Here is a 22417-nt window from a genome sequence, read left to right on the forward strand (position 1 = left end):
CAAGAAACTCATTGGCCGCCATTCACCTGAGATTGGATTACAACGCCTTGGCAGAAGCCCAACGAAAAAATCCAGAGTACCAAACATGTAGGACATCCTGCACACGACTCCATTGGGAAGACGTCCCTCTTGACGACTCCAAGGCCACCCTCCTCTATGACATCAGTACTGGTAGACCTAGACCGTGGATACCTGGTTCCATGCACCGACAGGTGTTTGATTTCATTCATGGCCTCTCTCATCCCTCGCGACAATCTACTGCACAGCTACTGAAGAGGAAGTTCAGTTGGTACGGCATTACTAAGGATGCTAACTTAGGGACTGGGTCCATGTCTGATCTTTATGCCAAACCTCAAAAGTACATCGACACATGGATTTAGGAGTGGATACCTTTCCCAACCTCAGCGGCATTTTTCTCACATTTAGGTCGACGTAGTAGGTTCCCTCACACATCACAAGGATATCGTTACCTGTTTACAGTCACTGACCGCTCCACTCATTGGCCTGAAGCCATTCCCATGGAAAGTGCAACGCCCGCCTCATGTACATCTGCCTTACTCTCAGGATGGATAGTGAGATTTAGAATCCCTGAGCCTATTTCTTCTGACAGGGGTACCACTTTCACCTCTCAATTTTGGACATTATTAGATAATCTCCTTGGAATCACCCTATATTAGACAACTGCCTACAACCCTGCTGCCAACGAAATGGTTGAACGTTTTCAATGCACCCTCAAAGCAGCTTTGATGTCCCCTGCAAGGACTGCAACTGGTTTACCCAGCTTCCTTGGTTACTCCACTGACTAAGGATCACTTGGCAGCTGATATTGTATATGGTGACCAGGTGGTCGGCCCTGACAAATTATTTGTGTCTGCAATCTCCTCTGACAATCTCCAGAGTCTACGTCACGTTGTGGGAAATTTACTCCATGCCACCAGACTTACAAGCCCCAAGATAAGCAACACATACCAACACATCTACACTTGGAAAAACATGTTTTCCTGTGCAACGGCACTAGCAAGCCACCACTAATGACCCCTAACACGGCCCCTTTCCACGTGATCCGTCTTACGCCGAAGGCTTTCTGCATGAACATTCATGGCAAAGAAGAGTGGGTCTCCATTGATCACCTAAAACCTGCATATACAACGCCAGATGATTCACCTACAGTATGCCTTGCTAGAGCATTGCGTCCTATTTCACATGAATGTCATTTTTAGGGGGGAGCCATGTACCGCACGTGTTCCATACCCAATCGTACACTGTAATAGTTTTGATGTTCCACCTTATCACTCTCTTTTCCTTACACTGTTAATCGACCAACCTGTGTTATCATGCTAGCTCATGTTCTGCTGTGTTTGAATTTTTGTGACGTTCTTGCTTGTAAGTCGCTGTAAATAACCCCAATGATTGTTCAATAAAGTTTAGTTGCATTCACCTAGCCTCTCAGTTACAATCTAACTCTTCGCTCGCACACGCTCTAAGAAGAGTTCCAGTGGCGGACAAAACTGTAGAGTATTTATACATATTCAGTATATATACTCTTTTGATTTTACTTATGTGGAATATTATATATATATATATATATATATATATATATATATATATATATATATATATATATATATAAACTGTATATATATATATATATATATATATATATATATATATATATATATATATATATATATATATATATATATATATATATATATATATATATATATATATATATATATATATATATATATATATATATACAGTATATATATATATATATATATATATATATATATATATATATATATATATATATATGAGAGAGAGAGAGAGAGAGAGAGAGAGAGAGAGAGAGAGAGAGAGAGAGAGAGAGAGAGAGAGAGAGAGAGAGAGAGAGAGAGAGAGAGTTTTGCGTTATCCTCCTGGTTTCCAGCAAGCCGCTTAAAAAAAAAAAAAAAAAAAAAAATGAGATTTTTTAACTACTCGTTTTGACCTACTGAAGTTCACAGGGCATTTTTTTCCCCACAGCGACTGACCTCCCTTTTAGATCACCCATCTGACTACCACCATAGCAATATTCGTTAATCAAACGAATAGCAGCATAACGTAGTTGTTAGTGCATTCTACAATCGTCCACATGTGTATGTATGAATGAATGCAATGAAACAGTGACGTGATAAGGGAAAAGCTGTGCGTGAATTCCATTGACTGATTAAATGTTGATAGAATTGAAAGAAGTAAAGCAGAAATGTTAAGAATGTATGGCGATGAAGATGAATTGCTGTTGGTGATTAGAAGTTTTCTTTTATAATGGAAGCTTAAGGATTTATCAGAATATGTAACCGGGCGAATGACTAGTGTGGGTCAAAAGTAAAGCAGAGACAAGGTCATGGAATGCTCTTTTAAAACTGAAACCTTTATATAGTCGAAGGGATCAAAGAAAACAAAGTATAACGATGTATATGTAATGGAATATGATATGAAAATGAATATAGCATTGAGTGAAATAACTGATGTTCGCAGATAATAAATCACTTAATTAGAATGGCGAAAAGAAACTGCAGAAACTATAGAAAAATTTATATAGTTCGGCAAAAGTGAAGTTTTCAGGATAAATAGAAATCGAATAGATATAGCAAAGAATGTTTATATGAATGGTAGAAAAAGGGAAGTAGCTGATATGTACAAGTATTTAGGATTGCATAAAGTAATGCATACATACTGTACATACAGTTTTAATGATAGTTAAAAAACAAGTCAAGACACCAATCACCCCTAAATTTCTCCAGAGAATCATGGTCGACTTTATTTGTATAAAAATCTAGTATCATCAACCTCTTCCGATACATTCGAAGGGTTCTAACACCTCTTCATGTGCTCTGTTTATTTACACTCATGTTCTCAACAACTCGACCAATATACTTAACGCATTTTCCGTTTTCTAATCTCTCCTAAAACATTGGAATTGTTATTCACTACCCATATGTTTCCATATTTTTTTTCTACGTGACTACATTCTTTAATATTACTCTGATCTAACATTTCCCACATGGTGACTTTGTAAAGACGATTCCGACGTAACGTATCTCCTTTTTTTTTTTTTTTTTTTACTTTTCAATACTCCTTATTTCTTATTTGTCTCGAAACAATTAATTTCAACTGCTTTCCTCATCTTTTTTAATCTCATTCAACATTCACACTTCAATCACATAAAAAGATTGTAAAAACATTTCAAATTCGTATAGAGAATATGTATTCCGAACCTTACAACCTTGACTGAGGTGTGGCACAGGGTAGTATTATAAGTGGGACTCCATATAATAATACCAATTCCCTAATATCACAAGAGGGTCTGTCCCTCTCTTTTATTCTTCTCCTGTACTCCTCTTTCTCCCTATTTCCTTATTCTTTCCCTTCCCGAGTACCTGCCTTTGAGCTATAAACTGGATTGTATCCAGGGGTACTCTTCCTTTCCCCATATTCTCCACTTCCCTATTCTTATTATTATTATTATTAAGTGGGACTCTTTTTCTTCAGTAGCAATTAATGACATATATAATTTTTCAATTATCAAAAAATATTATCATCATTAATATTGTCATTAACATTATGAAAATTATTCCTATTATTGAAATTATCAAGGTTTAATAATTTGCATTATTTTTATTATGTGTCAACCCTTTGTTCACACAACCAACCTTTGCTCCTCACACCCCACTGACATTCTTCTCAAAACTTTTTGCAAAAGATCTTCAACATCACTTTTACCCAACGCATTCATGGCCATTCCCTTATTGCATTATTCCATCTTTTGTTACAGTTACTCTTAAATATCTAGATATATAATCAATTTCTAATCTTTAAACATTCATAAAATTAATAACATCTATATCTACCTAGCTTATCAACATTTGCATTTGAGACCATCTATCTTTAATTTTCGTCTTTCACACAAGCTTTGAAATCTTTTACAGTCTGTCATCTCCACTAGCACTGCCCTTTTTTTATGCCTACCGCACCCACAAGAAATTTCATGGCCTTAAAGATATAACGATATATTCATAAAATTTTCGAGATACCTTTACATCAAAGTAATCACTGTTAATTTCGCATATTTGAAAGCTACCTTCTCTTTGATTAGATAATCATTTGCTGTGCTCAGCGAATTATCTTCCAAATGAAACGTCATCAGAATGAAACATGAGTAAATTTTCCCATTATATTTGTTCATTAATATTCTATTGAAAGAAGACGGTACATCAGTCTACATTTTACAGGACGTCGAGAAGTTACTTTGAAAAGCATGCAGTGCGTTGTACTGTACAGCTGTAAAAACCAGGAACTGTGCGATTTCATTGCTTATTCCCTATCTTCCTCGTCAATTATTCTGACATATCCGGTATTTTTATTTCTGTCATTACCAGTTCTACACAATACGGAACGTCACCAGCCCTAGACAATAGGGAGAGCTACGATGTTGGGATTGACGAAAACTATTTAATACCCTCACGTTGTGGGAAATATAGAATAATGAAGCGGGATGGTGGGGTTGGGGGGGGGGGGGGCGGTGTTATCCAATACCGTGTACTATATAATGGAAGCAAGGGCGGTTGGTTTTCCGGATAATGATCTCTGCCCTTAAGTTGACATATATGTCAGGAAGAGCTTATTACTTTACCCTTTTCCAGTTGCAAGATTTCGGTATTATTTTTTTCTTTTTCACCGTCATACTTATCATTCCCAACGAGAATTAAGCATTTCGAAGATTAGGTAGAAAATGAAAGATATCAAAATGAAGTCCAAGTAGTTGCAACAAAATAGTTTGCGTCACTTAGTTCTTGATTTGGTATTTCTGAATATTCTTTAGTATATATTCATAGATTTTTATATTTATGCTCAAATTCTCGAGCATGAATATCCTCGCATAATGACACTATTGCGAAACCAGGACTTAGCAGCATCTGAGTATGTAAGAAGACCTTTCCTATTTTTCTGCAGCCATTATGCTTATCTTTAAGTAAAATTCATCAAATATACTGTGTTTCAGTCAACTATAAGGGTTGGTATGGCCTATTATTATCGTCTCTGGTAACCGCCAGACTGGGGTTCAAGTTTCTCTCAAACTCGTTAGTTTCTTTAGTGTCTGCAACCTCACCATCCTTGTGAGCAAAGGATGAGGGGTTTGGGGAGCCTATACATCTACCTGCTGAGTCATCAGCAACCATTGCCTGGCCCTTCCTAGTCCTAGTGGAGAGGAAGCTTGGGCGCTGATCATATGCATATATGTCCAGTCTCTACTAGGACATTATCCTGCTTGCTAGGACAATGTCATTGTCCCTGGCCTCTGCCATTCATGCGTGTCCTTTAAACCTTAAAACTTACAAATGTTAATAAAGAACAGGAACACTAATAATTCAAATAATTTGGGCCATGCATACCTGACTTATATAATGTTGTGTGAATGTTGTGCGATCATTAGTGACGAGAGTGAAGGAGGCATTAATACAAAGACAGCTCTCGAACAACTAACATTAATTAGAGACAACACAGATATTTATGGACTCACAAGGGATCACATCAGGGTGATAATTGCAAGTGTCATTAAGATGGACATTGGCATGAAAATAGGCAAAATGATAACTGAATGATAATAGAATAAAAATAAAAATTAGGTTGTTACCTCAATGACTTTTTGACGAAGAGTCCGATAGCGGTTGTAGTGCAGAAGAAAATGTAGATAGAGCATAGTTCTTTATCTATATGTACATTTCTTGCTGCCGTGTCGTACATGGCTCCCCCTGAAGTAGATATGTATATGAAAAAGGGCGACCTGCTCAGATAATCATACTGTTGGTGGGCAGTCTTGAAAGAGGCACGCAGGTTTTAGGTGGTCAGTGATGATCCAATCCTCTTTTCCACAACTGTTGAGGAAGAAATCTTTTGGAGTATGATGGATGATAAGGAATGGACCCGTATATGGGGGCATAAGCAGTGGATTGCAAGTGTTGGTGTGCATGAAGACGTATGTTGCAGTGTGTAAATCTTTTGGTATGTGCTGCTTTGCGAGGGACTTGAAAGCTTGACACAGTGGGTAAATTTCCCCACAACGTGACATAGGCGCTGGATATCATTAGAGGCGGTGAGGGACAGAGAAAATTCCACAGGGACTGCCAATGGGTCACTGTATACCAATTTAGTCGCTGAGACAACCATGGTGTTCTTGGGAGCTGTCCCCAGTCTGAGGAGAACACAGGGAATTTTTGGAAAACAAATGGAGTCATTGCAGCAGGACCTCAAAGCTGCTTTGAGGGTACGATGGAAACATTCCACCATTCTGTTGGCTGAAGGGTTGCAGGAGGTAGTCTGATGTAGGATGATGCTGAGAAGATGTCCTACTTATGTCCACAATTGAGAGGTGAAAGTGGCACCCCTGTCGAAAGTAATGTATTCAGGGATGTCAAATCTTTCTATCCATAGAGAAAGTGAGGCAGCACTACATGAGGTGGATGGTGCATCTTACATGGGGATATCTTCAGGCTAGAAAGTGGAGTAATCGATGAATGTGAAATGGTTATGGTGTTCTTGTCAACGTGAATGTGGGCAAAACAATGCCGGGGTTGATGAAAAGTAGCCACACACAATTCCGAGTGTCAATGCACTTTTGAAGTTTGATATGAAATACAGACGAGGACTCAATCCTTGTCATATTTAGTAATGCTATGCCATATGAACTTTAACTTCAGTATCTGTGCAGTAGATTGGTGCGAGGGGTCTGAGAGGTCATGGATCAATTGAAACACCGGTTGTCCCATGGATGGTAGGTATCCAGAGACATGGCTTACCAGTACTGGCATCACAGAGGAGTGGGGTGGGGTGTTGGAATCATCAAGGGCGATGTCTTCTCAACGTAGAGACATGAAGGCTGTCTTGGACGTTTATTACTTGGGGTTCTTTCGTTGGGCTTCTGCCAAGGCCTTGTAATCCATTCACAGTTGGATGGTAGCCAACACGTTTCTGGAAATGGCGTCGGCAACAGGATTCAGTTTGCCGGGAATGTGTTGAATGGTACAGTTGTATTCAGAAATTGCAGAGAGATGTTGGTGTTGATAGGAGAACCAGGTGTTGGACTGTCGAGTGAAGGTGTGCTCAATTGACATGTGGTCCATGCGAAAGACGAAGAACATGCCCTCTAAGAAGGGGCTGAAGTGACAGACATTCATATACATTGTCAGTAGTTCATGGTCGAAGGTTGAGTAGCTGGATTCCGCCTTGAAAAGTTTTCTGCTGAAGAAGGTCAATGAACTGTTGATGATTTGTTTGAGTACCAGCCCTACAGCACTGTCATTGGCATTAGTGGAGGGTAAAAGGGTTACAGTTTTCAGGGGAAAGGTGAGAGAAGTAGCAGTTGATATGGCTTTTTTTTTTAGCATCAACGAAGACCAACTCCTAAATGGAGCCCCACTTCAGGATTTTTGGCTTGCACTTGAGTATTTGTAGATGGGGTCAAGAATGGCAGTGATGGCTGGCAAGAACTGGTGATAATAGTTCATCATACCCAAGAACTCCTGCAGTTCTTTGATGGTTGAGTGTTGGGAACTTCTGTACTGCTGATACCTTATCGGGGAGGGGGTGGAGATCCTATGGAGTGAGGTGATGGCTTAAGAATGCCATTAACTTGGCACAAAAGGTACACTTGTCATACATTATTACATGGCCGTTCTGCTGCAGTCCGTCGAACACAATGTGTTGCTAAGGTAGGAAGTCCTTTTTGGAGGAGAAGAATATCAATATGTCATCTATATAACGTACGTAAAAGGGGAGGTCTCCTAAGATGTCATCCATGAGTCGTTGACCTGTGGCCCCTGCATTACGAAGGCCATAGCTGGAGTAATCAAAAGTATATGTGCCAAAACGGGTGGTGATCGCTATTTTGGCGATGCCTTCTGGGTTCAAGGGCACCTGATAATATACTTTCAGGAGGTCGAGGGTTGAAAATACTTTAGCACTGTAAAGATAGGTGGTGATGTTGGCAATGTTGGGGATGGTATTAGGACAGAGTGTCGAAAGGCAGAGTGTTGAAAGACAAAGTGTCGAATGGACAGTGTGTCAAATGGACAGAGTGTCGAATGGACAGTGTGTCAAATGGACAGTGTCGAACAGACAAAGTGTTGAGCAGACAAAGTGTCAAGCAGACAATGTGTCGAAAAGATAATATGGATTAAGAATTAGAATTATACATCAATATAAGCAATAAAAATTTTATTTATGAGAAAATATAAAATATGAAAATACAAATGTATTAATGTATTAAAAAAACTTGCAGCAATATTTATTTGAAGATTGTGAGCGATGGTTCTAAGATATTCTAATCCAGCATCAACGTCGTATGTATCAAAAATACTTTTTAGTCTTAGGTTAAGGATAGCATATTTTTTGTATTTTCTACTTACATATCGGTCTTGTTGAATTTGCTGTAGAATCCTTTCTGTACTGGCCTGCTCAATACGAAGTTTTCTTAAAAGCGTATCCTCTGTTGGGTGGCAAATCTTCACTCTTCTATGAAATGCATTATGCCAACCTTCAACGGAGTTATTGGTCCTTGGTAAATCGTTTGCAACTCTCTCGTGAACTGATCACAAGTCAATTTCATACAATGGCTTTCTTCTCCTTCCCCTCTAAACGATTCCCAGCCATGTAGCTTTAAAATACACCATTTTCATTAAATAATAAGGATGGCTCTCCCCTTGTTGTTAGAGTCAAGGTTTCACTGCTAAAAGTTGAATTGCGAACTCTCCTTATTATCCGAGCTAGAGATTCCTTTCTTGGAAGCTTTATAACTATAGGGTTGGTGATCTGGTTCCATCTGCATATTAAGATGACTATAATTTCCACAAGGCTGTAGGGATCCATCCTTCATCAGCAGAATGTGAAAGTGCATTAACTAAAGTGTTGAGGCCATTTTAGGGAATGTGTATTTAGCAGCTGCTAAACGGTCTGGTGCTCAATGTCTGAAGCTTGCAAACACTGGGGTCCCCATGGTATTGATATGGTGATAAAAAATGTGCTTGGCGGGAATCGTGGGTGGCTGGAATATTTCTGGGTGGAATACATCGGGATATAAAGTGAGGAGGTAGGCGTCGACATCCATGGGCATGCTGATGAGAAGAGTGAAGTTGGAGGGAGCTAGTGATAAAGGTGTTGACTAAGTGCTTTTGTGTGATATCAAACAGAAGGTGGAAATAGGCGAGGAAATCCGCACCAATAAGAGCCAGTGTAAAGTTGGCAACAATAAAATTCCACTGGTACTGGATGCCCCTAAATGACACATGTCAGCATCTCATAATCAAGGTTGGGGATAGCTGATCCATTGACGGCCACCAGGCAGACATCAACAGTCATGAAAAGAGTAAGCAGAAGGGAATGACTGGCACACGTATCTAGGTGGCGCACATTAGATCCTGAATCATGCAAAAAGAAGGGATCAGTTCGGAAGTGTATATATATATATATATATATATATATATATATATATATATATATATATATATATATATATATATATATATATACATACATATATATATATATATATATATATATATATATATATATATATATATATATATATATATATATATATATATATATATGACATTTGTAATAGAAAGAGCACTTGGGGATGGCAGAGAAGGATTGGACTGGATTTGTAACAGGAAATTAGCGGACCTAGAGTATGCTGATGACGCTGACCTTATCAGCAAAACGCCACAGGACTTGCAAGGCTTGTTTACCAGAATGCATGAAATATCGCATGAGGTTGGCCTCAAGATGAATAGCAGAAAGACAGAGATGAATATGGAATACGCAATGGAAGATGAAATATCATTGGAAGGAGAAAGGATTAATGAGGTGGAATCATTTAAATATTTATGAACTATGATCTCTAATACAGGGTCCTAGATTTAGAATTTACTGAAATATTAAAAAAAAGAAAATTAGACAATGCCAAGGTTAAGTAAAATTTGGAAACCAAATCACGTGAAATTATATATAAAAATCAAGCTATATATCAGTTTAGTGAAATCGGTGTTACTGTATGGAAATGAGTCGTTGTATGAAAATGGAACAATAGCCAACAGAGTTTGTAGATTTGAGAACAAAGCCCAAAGAAGAATATTAGGCAATAAATGACACGACAGGATTAGAAATTAAACTATAAGAGAGATCATTGAAGTGCATTATGTGAATGATCTCATGGTGAGGGGATAGATGGAGATGGTTTGGGAATTCTCTTCGCACTCCCTATGAGAGATTAGTTCACCAAACTTTCAACTGGGCTCCACAAGGCACTAGAAGAGTTGGAAGACCCAGGCCTATATGGCTGAGGACAATGAAGCGTGAAGTAGATGATGAATGGAGAAGTATTGATATAATAACTTAAGATAGAGATGACTGGTGAAATCTAACTGAGGCCGTTCGTTCGTTCGTTCGTTCAGATTGCCAGGCTTATCCATCAGGGCAGGGGCTTTTGGCACAAGGCACTAGTCCCTAACAGCACACAGAGTGTACCTTTAGTACAATAAGCTGCTCTGCACAAGGAGCATAGCTGCAGTAGTCAAAGTTTTTCTTATGAGAATATCTGTAGAGGAACGAGACTTTTCTCATGGCAACCAGATTGTATATGTATAGCCTCCAAGGACCAGGAAAGTAGAAACATCTGCTTAGCCCCAGGAGCGTAGCTGCTAGGCCCAAAAAACACGGAACCAACTGGAACCAAAAGGAAAAGTTTAAGGACTAGGTAAAAGTTTTATAGCAGCAAGTCCCAGTAAAGTAGAAGAGACTGGGAGAGGAGAAAAGGAATTGTAGTAGGAAAGAACAGGAGTAGTTCAAAGCAAAAAGCTTATCCCTGCTTTAGGGTAAGGGCAGCTAGGGGGGAAAGGAGAGACTAAAGGTCAAGGGAGGGAATATTTAACAGGGCGATAATTTTGGAGACAAGGCGGATAACTAGAGTTTATCTAAAGGGAGGGATTTGGCTTGAAGAACAACTGAACTGGAGGAAGGAGAAGGATTATGAATGGGAGGAACTGGATATGGATTCTGAATGGGTGAGGGAGATGGAGATGGGGGTACTGGGGTGGTGGAGGTAAGAGAATCTGGAGTAGGAACAGGAACAGGAACGGCAGGATTTGTAGAGGCAGGAACAGAAACAGCAGGATTTGTAGAGGCAGGAACAGGAACAGCGGGATTTGTAGAGGCAGGAAGAGGAACAGCAGGATTTGAAGAAGCAGGAACAGGAATGGCAGAATTTGTAGAGGCAGGAACAGGAATGGCAAGATTTGCAGAGGTAGGAACAGGAACGGCAGGATTTGTAGAGGCAGGAACAGGATTAGTGGTAGGCAGCGATGGCTCCTTCTACGGGGGTCTCTGTGGCTTTAGGAGTGGTACAGTGGTAGTGGCTGAAGGGGCGGTCATTGGTGCCCCTATGGTCTTCAGGAACTCAGAACAGTTCTTGTTCCTAGCATGATGAGGGCCGGAACAATCACGTCTGTGTTGAGTGCTGCGCTGACTGCAGACACCACAGATGGTTAGGCTCCTGCAGTCTTCCTTGTGGTGACCAAAAATGCTGACAATTGTAGCGTCTCAGTGGACCTGGTGTGGAGTCTTTTACGGGGAAGGTCCCCCATATTCCAAAGTCCAGGGCAGTTGGAATAAGTCAAATGAACGTGCAGATGACGTTCTCAGCAGGCAAGTTCCTGCTGCCCTTTCGGCGTTCAGATGCAGAGATGTTCTTGCAGTTGGCTAAGAAGTCGAGTGGCATCCTTACTGGATACCTGCAGACTACAGCCTTCCTCGACATCTTTGCAGATCAAGGAAAGTCAGGGAGGTTTCCCTTTGCATGAGACTTTCGCTTGCTTGGTCCTTTTGGGGTGATGAGCTTCAGACCTGGGGTGGTAGCAGTATTGGCTGCTACTGCTGCATACGAAGGGGCTTCTCCTATGGCCGGAAGCTTGAACTTAGGCAGGTGAATTGGACCCACTAGGGTGACTTGTAGAGCTGGACAGGTCTCTGCAGGCTGGTGAAGTGTTACAGAGGTCTAGAAGTGGAACTGATTGAGACAGTCAGTACAGTTACTGTCAGGTGAGTGATTGTGGAGCAGGAACAGAAGCAGTGGCAGGAAGAGGAACTGTGGCAGGAATAGGAGAGGAACAGGAATGGTGGCAGGAACAGGAACAGGAGCAGTGGCAGGAGCAGGAGTAGTCTCAGATATAGGAATAGTGATAGGAGCAGGACCAGGAACAGTGGCAAGAACAGGAACGATGACAGGAACAGGAGCTGGAATGGTCGCAGGAACAGTTGTAAGTTGGTCCTGGGGAGACAGGACTTGACTGGCGGAAGGTGGGTTTTTGGACTTGCCTCTCTTCTTTTTGGAAGCAGGGCCAATGTTGGAAGGTAAAGAACCAGGGACAATTGGTAGAGGTTGTGAGGAGGTGGCAGGGTTGTTCAGGTTCATTAGTAGCTTCTCCAGAGTGCATGGGGAATGGAATGGCGGTGGTTTGTCAAATGGGAGGTTTTACTTCGGTAGGGTTTTTTTTTTTCGTACATTGCGGGCTCCCTGTTTCTATCAGTGAAGATTCGGTAAAGGAGGTCGTGGTAGAAGTTACAGTGGTCACATCTATAAAAAATTCCATGGTGCACTGCATCAATGGAAAAAGAGGTGCTCAGTATCCATCAATTGGGCAACAGCCCAAGGAGAGATGAAGTAGGTCTCTCGGTGGTATTAGTAGGTCTGGCATTCCTTGCATGCTTTCCAGTCTGGATGACACAGGTCCTGTCAGCGCTGGTGTCTTCTGTCATAGGAGAACCAACAAATGAAGGTTCTACTATAAGTGCTCATCTGAAAGTCAACAGACAACGACAGAGCTGAAATTTCAGCCAAGGAGAAGCCTGGACTACGAGCCTGATTCTCGAATAGCTGAATAAAAACAGCTATCCAAGTCTAAGGACGACCGTCAGTGAAGAAGATAATCTTGAGGTGTCCTCTGTGCCGGGTAAGCGCTGAGCCCCGAGTGGGTGCTGAGTTCCATAGCGTCAATAGGAGTAGGAGTAGTAGTTGTTGATGACGATGATACATATATATGTATATATATATATATATATATATATATATATATATATATATATATATAAATAATATATATATATATATATATATATATATATATATATATATATATATGTATATATATATATATATATATATATATATATATATATATATATATATATATATATATGTACACAGTATATGTATATATATATATATATATATATATATATATATATATATATATATATATATATATATATATATATATATATATATATATATATATAATATCAAGCAAATAACTATACCCATCACAAAAGCATTTCCTGTAGCATTACATATTTTTCTGGACATAGAAATGGTTTAAATTTATCCAAATGCCTTATTATCTCTGTGATTCTAGTTTTCTTTTTTATAGTATCTTACTTGATTGCTCATAATTTTGTTGCATATAGACAAGCTTTCTATCTACATTGTTTCTTTAGGAAAGCTTGTAGACTAATGCTTAATATAAACAGGCGAAACGAGTAATTTAAAGCAGCGTCATAATAATAATAATAATAATAATAATAATAATAATAATAATAATAATAATAATAATAATAATAATAATAATAATAATAAGTGGATTATCAAGTAAACTTTCCTAAAGATAGGTTTTGTGATTATCAAAAACTTATCAAATTTTCGGTGCAATAGGAATGTACATTTTGACATATCGTGGGTCAAGAATTAAAAATGAACTTAACCTTACCCTTTAACTTTAATACTGAATGAAATGCAGACACCTTGCGTAGCATGCATATTCTGCTAATGAAGCCAGTGGGCAGGGTGAGATAAAGTCATGGTTATATAAGTCAAACTTGAATTCAACTTTGTTCATAACGTTTGAAATGTAAGATACAAAGTCTATTGTACTTTTTTTAGTATACTTTTCACCGATGTAAAGGGTCAGATGAGGGTCCTAATTGGTATATGGCTAAAAATTTCGAGATGAATGAGATAAATTTCATATTGGCGTGTCTATTCAACTGCCAGCGCTAATCTTCAAAGTAAAATCAAGGTCATATTTAGACATAAAAGGTCAAATATGAATGTAACCTTCACTCGTAAAATTAGATTTATTCCTGATAGCGAATGATTCTTCATTCATGAATTTTGTATTTAGATGTAAATAGTCATATATGCATTTCCGTTGTATGTAGTTTCATTTTTTTTGCGAGTTTATCTACAGTTATAGTGTGTAGATTATAACAAAAAGGTTTCTATAATATAGTTTCCTAATTGATAAAAAATGATTCGTTTTTCTGTAAGGAAAATTAGGATTGACTTTTTTTTTTTTTAAAGAGACCTTTTGGTAAGTGCTGATAAGCTCTAGCGGAGTTTTGCGGTCTCCGCAACCTTTTATTTGTAAAAGAAACATAATTGTTCATCAGGGTTTAATTTTCGTTACACAGCTACTACCTATACGCAAAGGGATGGCGATCGCGTATAAAGGCTTAAAGGTTTAAAGGCCGCTCATGAATGGCAGAGGCAAGGGACAGTGACATGCCCTATCAAGCAGGACAATGCCCTAGAGACTAACCATATTTACATATGATCAGCACCCAAGCTCCCTCTCCATCCAAGTTAGGACCAAGGAGGGCCAGGTAATAGCTGCTGATGACTCGGCAGATAGAACTGTACCAACCGTGTGTCCCACAATCGTACATGGTAACGACATTTCATTTTGTGTATTTATTATGCTTGTATCTTTGCTCTCCCCTCGCACTAAAAAGAACCTGAAATAACATGTATGTTTTTCTCACCATTAACTGTTAACCGATCAGTGTCGGTTTTGAACAGGAAATTTCCTGTTGCATTGAGTTTTTATATATAAAGGAGAGTGTTCTGTAATAAAGTTACTCAGTTGCTTTCATCCTGTCTTTGAGTCACAACCTTCTCTCAGCTCGTCACATTGGTGACCCCGGAAGTCGACTCGCTCCTCCCACCTTCCAACCCCCCTCGCCCCTCCGTCGTTGGTACTATGGCGGACTCTACAGAAGTTGGCGCTGCGGCTGCCCCATTGAAACTTTCATCATTCGGCAGTGGAGAGGCGTTTGCTTGGTTTCAACGCACAGAAGTCCAGTTTCGCATCAAGGGCGTGACTCGCTCAACCACCAAAGCAGATTATGTTCTCGCGGCGATACCCGAGGACACCTTCCCGGAAATATTCAACTGGCTTTGTGAACAAGGAGACACCCCAATAGCGTATGACGCCCTCAAAACATACCTTCTGTAGCAGTACTCACCGTCGCCAGCCGGCCGTATAGCAAAGCTTTTTCAGCTCTCTCAACAACCGTTGGGGGACCAAAGGGCTTTGGCCTCCCTCAGGGAAATGACCAGTATCACTGGCTTGCAACCTGCCGCAGACGGCTCTCCTCGCAAGGTGAACCTACTTTGTGCCCTTTGAATACGCCATTTACTCAAACCTGTGTGCGCTGCCATACCCGATGTCAATAGTTTACCCATAAAGGACTTGATGACCAAAGGCGACGCCTTTATGGACAGCCACTTCAAGACCTCCATCAACGCCTCCACTCCTGACGAAGAGGACGCCTATTCAACGTCAACCGAAGCTGACGTGAATGCTGTAGGACATACATGCCTACCCCGTGACGTGCTGAAGCAGCGAAAAAGCCACCCACCACTCACCACTCGCTCGCGCCCCAACCAACGACTTCTACAGCCACTTACTACCTCCCATCCGCTGCAGTTTTGATACTACCACTACAGATTCGGGGCAACCGCTAAGAAATGTGCCAAGGATTGTCAGTGGCCAAAAAACGTGTAAGTAGGCCATTGTTCGTGGCGGTGGCCTCCCGTGTTTCTAATCTTTTCATTTTACATGATAAAGGAACGGGCGTGCGATTTTTGGTAGACACGGGTGTTTCTCGTTCTCTTTAGCCAAGGGAACGCTTCAGGACACGACGTAGTCTGTCTACGTCTGCCGATGCCCACTTGGCAGCTTCCAACGGATCTGCGATACCCACCTACGGTTACGAGAGCCTCACATTATTGTTTGGCAAAGGGAAATTTAATTGGTAGTTTCTCGTTGCTGATGTCACATTGCCAATCCTCAGTGCGGATTTCCTGTCTCATTTCCACCTTCTGGTCGATGTTTCCCATCGACGATTGGTCAACGCAGACTCGTACTTGTCGACAGCTCTTCAACCCGCCCCCTCCATCCTCGCTCTCTATATCAGCGCGCCCACGAATGCCTACGCCCACCTCCTCACGCCGTACCCAGACGTTTTCCGTCCAGAACTTCGCCAAACGCCCACGGCTCCTGCCAAGCATGGTATTTATCACCATATCAAGACGACGGGACCCCCAGTTTTCGCAAAATTCAGACGTCTGGCAGCCGCCAAACGTTCGCCAAAATGGAGGAAATGGGTCTTTGCCAAAAGGCCTCCCGCCCATGGTCGTCACCCTTACACATCGTTCTGAAGAAAGACGGCTCCCTCCATCCGTGCCGGGATTACAGGTGCCTGAACATGCAAACAAAACCGGATCATTACCTCCTCCCAAACATCGCCGATGTGACCTCCTACCTGCACAAGGCGAATGTTTTCTCTACATTCGACCAACTGAAGGGGTATTATCAGTTGCCTATGAACCCAGAAGACATCCCCAAGACTGCCATCACCACTCCGTTGGTACATACACCTTCAATTACTCCTGTTTTGGCCTTCATAATGCTGGGGCCACGTTTCAACTTCTCATGGATGGCATCTTAGGGGACCTCCCCTTCTGTGTACGTTATGTGGACGACATACTTGTGTTCTCCTCCTCAAAAGAGGAACACCTCCGTTACCTGCGCATCGTGCTCGACCGCCTGCAATAAAATGGCCTTGTAGTCCGGTACAACAAGTGTACCTTTGGCCCCAATGAAGTGTCGTTCTTAGGGCACCGCATCACTCCTGAAGGAGTGCGTCCCCTCCCTGAGAAGGTAGCAGCTGTTCAGGACTTCCCCGCGCCCTCGACCATTAAAGCTCTGCAGGAATTCTTGGGCATGATCAACTATTATCACCGTTTTCTGCCAGCCATTGCCGCCACTCTTGCTCCCCTCTATACCTCCCTCAAGGGCAGGCCAAAGGACTAACAACCGCTGCGGCTCTCACTTTTCCTATCCCACATGCCCCTCTCCTTCTCTCCACTGATGCCAGCGACGTTGCTATTGGTGCAATACTTGAGCAGGTGGTCAACGGCTCGCCCCGCCCATTGTCCTTCTTCAGCAGAAAACTGTCCAAGGCAGAATCAGGTTTTTCTACCTTCGATTGCGAATTGCTGGCAGTGCACTTGGCTGTCCATCACTTTCGCCATTTCTTAGAAGGTACGCCCTTCGTCATTCGCACAGGCCACATGCCTCTGGTGCATGCCTTCACTCGACAGTCTGACGCCTGGTCCGCCTGTCAACGCCAACATCTCTCCACCGTGGCTGAGTACAATTGCACCCTTCAATACGTCCCTCAGAAAATGAATCCCGTTGCCGATGCCCTGTCAGAAAACACGTTGGCTGCCGTTAAACTGGGATTGGATTACAACGCCTTGACTGAAGCCCAATGACCGGATCTAGAGTATCAAGCATGTAGGACATCCTGCACGTTCCTCCGCTGGGAAGACTTCCCCCTCGAAGACTCCAACACCACCCGCCTCTGTGACGTCAGTACTGGTAGACTGCGACCTTGGATTCCTGCTCCCATGCGCTGGCAGGTGTTTGATTTCATTCACGGCCTTTCACATCCCTCGTGCCATTCTACTGCACAGCTGCTGAAGACGAAGTTCATTTGGCATGGCATTTCTAAGGATGCTAAGGATTGGATCTGTGCCTGTACGTTTTTCCAAACTTCCAAAGTACATCGACACACGGATTCAGGAGTGGGCACCTTTCCTCAACTTCAGCGATGTTTTGCACACATTCACGTCGACGTTGTAGGCCCCCTACCCACATCAAAAGGACATCGTTACCTGTTTACCGTCATCGACCGCTCCACTCGTTGGCCTGAAGCCATTCCCGTGGAAACTGCAACGTCCACCTCATGTACATCAGCCTTACTCTCAGGATGGATTGCAAGATTTGGTATCCCTGAACATATTATTTCTGACAGAGGTACCACTTTCACCTCTCAATTGTGGACATCATTAGTGAATCTCCTGGGCATCACCCTACATCAGACAACTGCCTACAACCCCGCTGCCAATAGAATAGTTGAACGTTTTAATCGCACCCTCAAAGCAGCTTTGATGTCTCGCTGCAAGGATTCCAACTGGTTTACTCAGCTTCCTTGGGTCCTCCTGGGACTAAGGACCACTCCTAAAGACGCCCTCGATGTCTCGGCAGCTGAAATGGTGTATGGCGACCCGTTGGTCGTCCCTTCTGAATTTTTTCCTTCTACAACCTCCTCCGACAATCTCAAGCACATACGTCACGTCGTGGGAAAATTTACTCCATGCCACCAGACTTATAAGCCTCCAGCGAAGCATCACATACCGATAGACTTGCACTCTGCAACGCACGTCTTCCTGCGCCACGACACTGGCAAGCCACCTCTAACGTCCCCTTACACGGGCCCTTTCCTTGTGATCTGACGCAGTTCGAAAGCATTCCTACTAAACATTCGTGGCAAAGAAGACTGGGTCTCCATTGATCGTCTAAAACCTGCTTATCTCCTGCTAGATGACCTGCCTACAGTTCGCCTCTCTAGATCAGGGCACCGTATTTAACATATACAGTATGTTATTTTTAGGGAGGGGAAGCCATGTACCAACCGTGTGTCACACGATCGTATATAGTAACGACATTTCATTTTGTATATATATTTTGTTTTTATCTTCGCTCTCCCGTCGCACTAAAAAGAACCTGAAATAACATGCATGTTCTTCTCACCGTTAACTGTTAACCGATGCGGTGTCAGTTTTGAACAGGAAATTTCCTGTTGCATTGAGTATTTGTATATAAAGGAGAGTGTCCTGTAATAAAGTTACTCAGTTGTTTTCATCCTGTATTTGAGTCACAACCTTCTGTCAGGTCTTTAGAGAACTATAGGCTCCCCCAAAGCCCCCATCCTTAGTTCACAAGGATAGTGAGGTTGCAGCGACCAAAAAAAACTATCAAGGTTGAGCAGGACTCGAACCCCAGACTGGTGTTCACCAGTCAGGAACGTGACCACATCGGTCACCACATTTTGTACTGAAAAAAGCGAATTTAAAGTTCCAGTTCGTATTAGTCTTATAGGTCAACGTGAGGACATAATCTTAGAAAACACGCCAAAGGTCACCAACCTATGTTGCAAACTTCCACAGAAGAGAAGGCCTTAAGGGGAAAAATGTAAAGAAAAATCACCAAATAAGAAGATTACATTGAGTCTGGATACATTTATATCATAATGTTTAGTAATTTGTAAATAAATGCATATATAGAATAAGAAAATAAACCTTCGAGTAAACAATGAATCCAGGGAATTCAAGCCAGAAATTTTAAAGAGCCAAATTCTAAAGACTAAGGCTCATTCAAAGGTTGGGAACACAGGTTGTATCATTGTTACCACACTGCACAAGGGAACTCAATGGGGTACTTGAGATGCAAATGCAACTTCGAATGCTTAAAAACATGACTTCACTCAATCAAATCAGATGTAGCTAAGGAAGAGGTAATAGCAACCATACATACTTAAAGTAAAATCCTGATATAGGACATGGAATAATAGTTGTACTGAAACCAGATAATACATGAAGTAATAAAAATTCGAGTGAGTTTTCCTGATTATTCAAGTACCAGTACCAGTACCGATAAGGAAAGGGAAGTGGGGAATATGGGGAAAGGATAAGTACCCCTCGATACAATCCAGTTTATAGCCCGAAGGCAGGTACTCGGGATGGGAAAGAATAAGGAAAAAGGGAGAAAGAGAAGTACAGGAAAAGAATAAAAGAGAGGGGCAGACCCTAATGCGACATTAGATAGTAGTAGAATTATTCTGTGAAAGGAAGAGGCAGGCAGGAAAAGGAAAGGTTCTTTGGTTCATGCCAAGCTACAGGACATCATTAGACTATCACCAATTTGATGATTAAATAAGGTTTGATGGTTAATTTTTTTTTTTTTTTTTTTTTGATTATTCAAGGTAGAAATGTAGTTTCTTTTATGGCGTATTACTGATGATTAGCATGATGACATGAGAAAATATATAACAATTAGACAAAAGCATTCCCGGTTATAAAATAGAATATTGTTCTCATGTAATAGTTGAAATTATCAACGAATTACATAATCACTTTACTTACTTTTGAGGACTGCTATCCTTGTCCTATCACGTAAGAGAAACTTACTTTCTACAGCACCTACAAAATCAGATTATCGTATAAATTTTTAGGTATTTTACATATCGTTCTGCATAACGTGTTTATTGTCAAATGTACATTATCAAAACACTTAGAGAACAAGAAAGTCTTCAAATTCTTCTTAAACAAAATATTTATCATTTATCACTCCTCGAAATTCAATTGTTTTTATAAAAGATTGAGTATTTACATAGACACCATGACATCCTTAGTATCCATGACCCGCATTTTCATCTTATCTCTTCAATTCTAAATCGTAAGCTTTGCAATTTCTTAAATTCACAATGTACGTAAAATCTCTAAATCTAGAAAAATAAGAACCTCATGGGTCTAATTAACAAATAATGCAATGCCCGTTTAATACTGACGCTTTCCTTTACTTCTACTTTCAGGTTTTTTTTCCTACAAACTCGTGATGACTTTCTGGCAGCGAGAGCGGAGACGCCACGAAAAGCGAAAACACAAGATGGAACGCCACAAGAAAAAGTGAAGCTTCGCAAAGAACGCTCCTTCGTCGGCCGGAGAGAAACATCACTTCTCCTTTTTGTTTACTTCGGGAACCTTGAGTATGAAACTCAAAGGAGGGAAATAAGCGACTTCGTTCAGGTGGAATCTTTTATAAATAAGTCTCCTGGGTCTTTACTGCGTCCATGGACCTCAATGATAGGCTGAAGAATTATATATTGTATGTGCAGGTATAATATATATATATATATATATATATATATATATATATATATATATATATATATATATGTATGTATGTATATATATATATATATATATATATATATATATATATATATATATATATATATATATATATATATATATATATATATATATATATATATATATATATATATATATATATATATATATATATAAATATATGAATAAATGAATATGTATATATATATATATATATATATATATATATATATATATATATATATATAAGTGTACATTCATATATATATATATATATATATATATATATATATGTATGTATAATGTGCGAGCATATATATATGTATATACAGTATATACTGAGAGCATATATATATATATATATGTATATATATATATATATATATATATATATATATATATATATATATATATATTTATATATTCTATATATACATACATATATATATATATATATATATATATATATATATATATATATATATATATATATATATATATATATATATATATATATATATTGTGTGAACGTGCATATACAGTATGTACTGTCTATACAATATATATATGTGTGTATGTGTGCGTGTGTGTTTACTGTATAAGCATATACATCTTCCTGCTTAACTATATATAGACAGGCAAATTCTATTTTGGCAAATAAATTTTGCATCAAGCGTGTTATACCGATAATGTTTATTAAGAGGTATGAGAAAAAAAATAAGTTAACAGTTTTTAACATGATACAGTATAGTCCTTCCTTCTCAATACCTTCGGCTGCCAGTATTGAAACATCAAGTTATATTTTTCTATGCGCTAGTTATCACAAATAATAATAAAAAGAACGGCCAATGAATCCAGATTTACTGCTTGGTAAATCTCATTTTTAATCCCTTAACAAATGGTTACTATACCGAGAAGTTTCTGTTAACAAGATTTTAACTCTATTCACGTGTTGACTGTACCCAGAAATGGTCGTTGTGGCCCTGAAATCTCACGTCTTATGGGAGCTTTGCCGTGACTTTTCCACTGTAATTGTAATTTTCCTACTTAAACATATAATAGTTGTTTCATAAGTCCATTCAGTATGAAATACACGTCGCTAAATGAGTTAGGAATAATCATTAAGTGAGGAATGGCTATTGCCTCATAAACTACCAGGATTTATCTTTGAAGCTGTGATCAATAAGAAATTACTTTTGTCATACAATAAATAAAAGATAA

The 22417-nt window shown here is 40.0% G+C and overlaps 1 long non-coding RNA gene across 1 annotated transcript in view; it reads left to right on the forward strand.

The window, feature by feature from the left end:
• Window positions 1-21175, forward strand: part of LOC137641587 (uncharacterized) — a 34433-nt gene extending 13258 nt beyond the window's left edge. Inside the window, exon 3 of the long non-coding RNA XR_011044552.1 lies at window positions 20878-21175. This is a non-coding gene — a long non-coding RNA (uncharacterized lncRNA). The remainder of the gene's footprint in view (window positions 1-20877) is intronic.
• The last annotated feature ends 1242 nt before the right edge of the window (window positions 21176-22417 follow it).

The sequence above is a fragment of the Palaemon carinicauda genome, chromosome 1, assembly GCF_036898095.1.
Source record: "Palaemon carinicauda isolate YSFRI2023 chromosome 1, ASM3689809v2, whole genome shotgun sequence".
Taxonomy (NCBI): Eukaryota; Metazoa; Arthropoda; class Malacostraca; order Decapoda; family Palaemonidae; genus Palaemon; species Palaemon carinicauda.